This window comes from Chiloscyllium plagiosum, unplaced genomic scaffold, assembly GCF_004010195.1.
Source record: "Chiloscyllium plagiosum isolate BGI_BamShark_2017 unplaced genomic scaffold, ASM401019v2 scaf_101560, whole genome shotgun sequence".
Taxonomy (NCBI): Eukaryota; Metazoa; Chordata; class Chondrichthyes; order Orectolobiformes; family Hemiscylliidae; genus Chiloscyllium; species Chiloscyllium plagiosum.
In genome coordinates, this window is record NW_025203081.1 from 2,018 (window position 1) to 8,192 (window position 6,175).

The 6,175-nt window shown below is 43.9% G+C and overlaps 1 non-coding gene across 1 annotated transcript; it reads left to right on the forward strand.

The window, feature by feature from the left end:
- The first annotated feature begins 3,499 nt into the window (after positions 1-3,499).
- Positions 3,500-3,581, forward strand: trnac-aca. The gene has a single exon. It is a non-coding gene; the product is annotated as a tRNA-Cys (tRNA).
- The last annotated feature ends 2,594 nt before the right edge of the window (positions 3,582-6,175 follow it).

Below are 6,175 nucleotides of genomic sequence, written 5' to 3' on the forward strand. Positions count from 1 at the left end.
TGAGGGACACATGTTTTTCACACAGAACTTTTGTGTATGTGGAATGAATTGCCACATTTAGTGGCAGAGTCTGGTGCACTCACATCATTTCAAAGGCATCTGAATGGGTGCATAGACAGGAAGACGTCGGAGAGATAAGGCACAAATATTGGCAGATATGTATGGACTCATTTCGGTTATCTATTTAGCAAGGGCAAGTTGGATCGCGGGATTTGTTTCCATGCTCGACAACTCTGAGATGCTTCAGCCACCAACAACGGTTTGAATACACCATTTCCAATAAACGCATGATGTTTGTTATTCAGTCAGCGAGTTTGGCTATTTTGTTTGGAGGGTGGATGGGCCCAACCGATCCAGAGATGAAGGTTTTCCGGATATTTGCTGCTCATGACCATTCTTCTTGACACTTTCCCAAGTTCGCCATCAAAGATTTTGGCTGAAGAAAAATACCTCACATATCGCATTACCCACTTTGCTCTCCAGCGAATCCAAAAACTGACAACTCTTAACGTGCAACAGAATCAAAACTGAAAAGGCAGTACCATGATCAGACATACCGAAGCGGAAGTTCTGTCTGTGAGGCACTGTGAGTCGTCTCTGACATGAACATCTCGCACAAATAACAGCGAGGCAGTTCCAAACCTACTGGAGATTTAGTGTACTGCCAAGTCCCAGAAAGTGCTCAAGTATCATAATAAAACAGAACAACGAACCATTAAAAGTGAATATTTCCAATTATATCCGTGATTAAATTAGGCCATCAATGCGCCGGTGCCTCCATCTGATCGAGAGAGCCAATCACCTTTCTCCCTCATCAGGACAGTAATGAAGGAAATGAAAGAAGTATAGCAATGTTTCACATCGCGATTGCTCACATTTTTGCCACAGTATCAAAAAACGGCGAACACATTCAAGGCAGGAACTTATTTTGAAATAACGGTGAAATAACTATGTCTATTCACTTTCAGAGTAAACGGGGAACAACACAAGTTTTCTGGAATATGAATAACCAACATAGGTTACTTGGGTCCCAGATACTACTGATGCACAGACTTTCATATGAAAAGGTACCTTGGGTGATTGCCCTACACCCAGAAATCTTCTGGCTGCCTTCTATTTGCCCTGTCACATTAAACATGTGCTGCTCTAATCGAATTTGCAATTCTTGCCATTTGTCCGTATTGCAACTAGGGATAGCTGGTCGTGGCAACTCGTGACTGCCACACAAATTCTTTGCCAAAATTGGATAGTCCCACAACGTGATTCGCAGTGTACGAACTTCGCAACGAGGATACGCCACGCGGCAAGTTACAAAGTACGCTTCCATTTATTAAAGTAAGTTTCTGGGAACTGACAAACAGATTCCTCCTGACACTCGGAATTATGACAACACATAAGCCAACAGCCTCTCTCAGAGACAAGTGACCAATACCCATCTTGTGCCGGACAAACGGAGTTGACAGGATTGCACGCAGGGACTGCACAGAAAACTATAGAGGAGAAGCAGACAGACGTCCATCGAGCTGTATTCATGCAGTTCAGTTACCCTGTAAACCCCATGCACAGCTGTTCCTTGTAGGTACACACAGGGCACTGAGTGCCTCTGACTCCGGGACTTGGGACTCGGATTATATGACCGTCTGCAGCACTGGTTACTTCCTTGTGTGAGGTAACCCCCGACGGAACACATGTAAAACACGATAGCTCATTGAGAAATACGTCCAAAATTGTACCCAAGAGACGTGTTTCTGTTGTGTTTCATGACATCCAGCATTGTACTTATTGTGTGCTTCCTGACGGTTCGGTGCATGCTTCCGTGATCGCATTGTGTGCAGTTAGCTGCGTTTTAGCTGCACTTACGTGCGTTTGAAACCCAGGACCACCTGCCTCTATTCTGTTTTCTTCTTCACATGCGCAATTGCAAACCAGTAAACGATCATATTGGAAAATGACATACACAGGCGTGTGAAAAGCCCAGTTTCCGTGGCAATTATGCAATGGTTAGAGATTACTTTGATTCAGGAGATAAGGATGGAAAATGTGTTTGGGAAGAGATGAGGAACATTGAAGAAGAGGAAACCAGCCGGTGTAGCTTACAAGAACACTAACAGAAACCACAGTGTAAAAACAAAACGTACAGGAAAAATACCGACTGTGAATGATAAAAGAAGGCAAGAATTATGGGAGAGATTCATTTCCCTTCTTCCACTCCCGTTTGAATTGTAAAGAAACTTTGAAGAAAAACAATCGAAAAGTCATATATGCACCATCGAACAACGTGCGCCATACCTTGGCCATTGATTACTGTAAATTAGAATACTTACAATGTGGAAAAAGGTCGTTCGGCCCAGCAACTCCACACCGACCCGCCCCATCCCAAATGCATTTCTCTCCATTCACCCCGTCAATTTAGCACGGCCATTTCACCTAACCGGTACATTTTTGGACTGTCGGAGAAAACCAGAGCAAGTGGACACAGCCACGGGGAGAATGTGCAAACTCCACACATTCAGTTGCTTGAGGCGGGAATTGACCCTGACTCTGTGACATTGTGAAACAGCAGCGCTCACGATGGTGTCAGCGTTGGTTGGTACTTATTTGCCGTCTTATATTGGGAAAAATCTCTTTCAGTGTAAGCATCTGGAAAGACCAGTTCCTACCCTAGAAAAAGAAATGAATATGTCGCTAACCTTGGATTGTTTCATGTCCAAGAACACTCAGATCAATACCTCTCATGATCAGCTCTGCTGATCATGTTTGCAAAGAGATCGAGCAAATTGCCAAGTGTGATTTTCCTTTCAATCAATAATTTTGACTCGGTTTGCCTGCAAATATCTTTTCCAAACTTTATGCTTTTCTTCTTTTACATTGGTGTCTCGCACCTTACAATTGACAGCAGAGGTGGGAGAGGAGATGGAAGCATTTAGCCCATCAAGTCAGCGACAGCTTTCAATGAGATCACGGCTGATTTGGTTAATGCTCAACTCTGCTTTTTAGTCAGTACTCATGGCCGAGTGGTTAAGGTGATAGGTTAAAAATCCATTGGGGTTTCTCCGCGTATGTCCGAATGCTGCTGACTCCGTTATGAATGACTTGCTGCTGGGCGAATTTTCGCTCAAATGTCAAAAAACCTATTTTGCAAACGAGGCCGGTAATTTAATTAGACTTTGGAGCTCGAGTTCTTCATCAGAAAAGTTTCATACTTTAAACATAATCTCTGTTCAAACGAAAATTGTTTGCGCAACGGAGAAAGACTGGCAACAGAAACGTCGACTTTTCTGCTCCTCGGATGCTGCCTGACCTGCTGTGCTTTTCCAGCATCACTCTGATCTAAAGTCAGGATTCCAGCATCTGCAGTCCTCACTTTTGTCTAATTTCTTCAGTGTCTCTGACAGCAAAGGTATGAAAGGAGATGGAAGCATTCAGCCCATCAAGTCAACCGCGGCTTTTAATGAGATCACGGCTGATTTGGTCAATGCTCAAACCGGCGGAGCTGTCTGTAGTCATGGCTGAGTGGTTAAGGCGATGGATTACAAATCCATTGGGGTTTCCCCACGTAGGTTCCAATCCTGCTGACTACGTTATGAATGCTTTCCTGCTGGTACAATATTCGCTCAAAGTTCAGAAAACCTAAGTTCCAAACCAGACCAGTAATTTGATTCGACTTGGGAAACTCGAGTTCTTCATCAGAAATGTTCCATATTTAAAACATTATCTCTGTTTCTCTTTCCATATACACTGCTCGACACATCGGGTTTCTGCAGCTGTTATTCAACGTCCTGAGCAGAAGTGCTGCTTTTCACTAGATTCCTTTCATCCCTGTCCTCTGTTCTCTGACTCGGGTCAGTGGCAACACTTCCTCCTGCTCGTCAAAGTGCTCATTCCCCACCGCTCCCTCTCCCATCATTAGAAACAACCGCAGGAAATCGCCACTTAACCATCTTTGTTCCAAAGTGAAACTCACCAGCCTCGGGAATCTCTCCACCAAACGGGACTTCTCATCCCTGGACATGGTGCAAGCCCTAGGATTGTGAAGAGATACTGTGAAAATATTGTCAGTTGGCAGTTGGAAAAATGTTTAGGAAGCAAACCATATAATTTAGTCTCCAGCTTTGTAAATCTTGAGAAACTCTTTGGGAAATGGAATCAGAGGAGGATGAAGGAGTGTGAACTGTCGGACCGAGTAGAGGACGGGACATTGACTCTGATGTTCTCGGGACAGGAACTGACCTGAGGCGTTGAAAGAATTCTCGCTCACGTACGTGAGGAATGCAAACTTCACCTGGACTCTGGGACAATGAAAAACTCTGGAACACTCAAATCAATATCCAAATATTGACTGGGATCACTACAGTACGAGGACTATAGATGAGTCAATTTTTGCCCAGAATGTGCAGGAGGGCTTCCTGACACAGTTTGTAGACATGCCTTCAAGGGACGAAGCCACTTTCGATTTCGTACTGGGTAACGAGCCTGGCCAGGTTTGAGATTCGGAAGTAGGCAAGCACTTTGGAGACAGCGATCACAATTCTCTCAGGTTTACTTTCGTGATTGAAAGGGATAGGTGTACGCCACGGAGCAAGAATTTCAGCTGGTGGAAGGGAAATTGCGATGCAATAAGGTGAGATTTAGGAAGCGTAGAATGGGGTACGAAACTGCAGGGGGTGAGCACATTAAAAATGTGGAGCTTATTCAAGGAAAAGCTCCTGTGTGTCCCAGATAAGTATGTACCTGTCAGGCAGGGAGGAAGATACAGAACGCGTGAGCCGTGGTTTACTAAGGAAGTGGAATCCCTGGTCAAGAAGAACAAGAAGTCTTATGTTAGGACAAAACGTGAAAACTCAGTTAGAACGCTCGAGGGTTCCAACGATATCAGGAAAGATCTAAAAAGAGAGCTAAGAGCCAGGAGGAGACATGAGAAGTTGTTGGCAGATAGGATCAGGGTTAACCCTAAGGCTTTCCAGAGGTATGTCAGGAATAAAAGAATGACGAGAGTTAAATTTGGGACAATCAAGGATAATAGTGGGAAGTTGTGTGTGGAGTCAGAGGAGATAGGGGAAGCGCTAAATAAATATTTTTCGACAGTGTTCGCTGTAGAAAATGAAAATGTTGGCGAGGAAGATACTGAGATACTTGCGTCGAGAGTAGTAGATATTGAGGTTCACAAGGATTAGGTGATAGAAATACTGGAGAGTGTGATAACAGACAGGTTCCCTGGGCCGGATGGGATCTGTCATAGTATCCTCTGGGAAGCAAGGGAAGAGATTGATGAGCCTTTGGCATCGATCGTCAAATCATCGTTGTCTACAGGAATAGTGCCTGTGGAATGGAGCATAGCATATGTTGTTCCCGTGTTCAAAAAGTGTCGTAGAGACAACCCTGGTAATTACAGACTAGTGAGTCTCACTGGAGTTGTTAGTAACGTGTTGGAAATGGTTATTATAGATAGGATTTATGACCATTTAGAAAAGAATAATCTGATCAGGGCCAGACAGCACGGTTTTGTGATGGGTAGGCCTTGCCTCACGAATCTTACTGACTTTTTTTACAAAGTGACCAAACACGGAGATGACAGTAAATAAGTTGATGTGGTGTATATGGGTTTCAGCAAGTTGTTCGATAAGGTTCCCCACAATAGGCTATCATACAAAAAGCGGTGGAATGGAATTTTGGGAGAGATGGCAGCTTTGATCAGTAATTGGCTTGCCAATAGAAAACAGTGTTATAGTTGATGGAACATGTTCTTCTTGGTGTCCAGGTACTGGAGACGTACCACAAGTGTCGGTGTTAGGTCCACTGCTGTTACATGAGATCTAACCTTGCCAATCAGTCTCCCATGGGGAGCATTGTTGAACGCCTTACTGAAGTCCATATAGATCACATTTACTGCTCTGCCCTCATCAATCTTCTTTGTTACTTCTTCAAAAAATTCAATCACGTTTGTGAGACATGATTTCCCACGCACAAAGCCATGTTAACTATCCCGAATCAGTACTTGACTTTCCAAATACTTGTACATTCTGTTCCTCAGGATTCCCTCCAACAATTGGAGTATTCTTGGCAGATGCAGTTTCATGTCGGGAATGCGAGGTCATATACTTTGTTGGGAAGAATCAAAAGACACGCTCGATTAAAATCGATGGAAACGCAAAAGATGTGCAGTGCAGAGGAGTCT